Genomic DNA, 554 nt, shown 5'->3' on the forward strand with positions numbered 1-554 from the left:
AAGAATTTACATATGTTTACACAGGGGTAGGGAGTCCTGGTATGGTGCTGTGGGTGAATGCAATGGACTTCAAAGTGGTTTGAACCATAACATCAGTGATTCAAGCTCCCCTGCTGCTCCTTGGAAACCCTATACAGGGTTGCTATGGGTTAGAACTGACTCGATGGCACTTAACAACAACAATATATGGATAGATCAGATTTGTGCAGTATTTAAATTCCATTGAATACATTTTTAAATGATGCAAACATTATTATTTATCATATAAAGGGGGATTTTAAAAATTCATTGAAAATTTTCCATTATCTTTCAATTCCATTTTTCCACGGAACTTTTTAGTCCCCTAATTTGGTGTCGGTTTGAGCTCCACGTTTGGTGGTTCAAACTCACCAGCTGCTCCTCAGAAACCCTATACTGGGCTACTGTGGGGCGGAATCGACTCAATGGCACTTAACAACAAAAACAAAATGTGGTATAGTGAATTATCTAATGTCTCTTCTAAACCTATTCCATAACTCCCACCAAACAACATTTATGTCCTGCTGGGTCTGGGT

Source organism: Chrysochloris asiatica, unplaced genomic scaffold, assembly GCF_000296735.1.
Source record: "Chrysochloris asiatica unplaced genomic scaffold, ChrAsi1.0 scaffold00288, whole genome shotgun sequence".
Classification (NCBI taxonomy): domain Eukaryota; kingdom Metazoa; phylum Chordata; class Mammalia; order Afrosoricida; family Chrysochloridae; genus Chrysochloris; species Chrysochloris asiatica.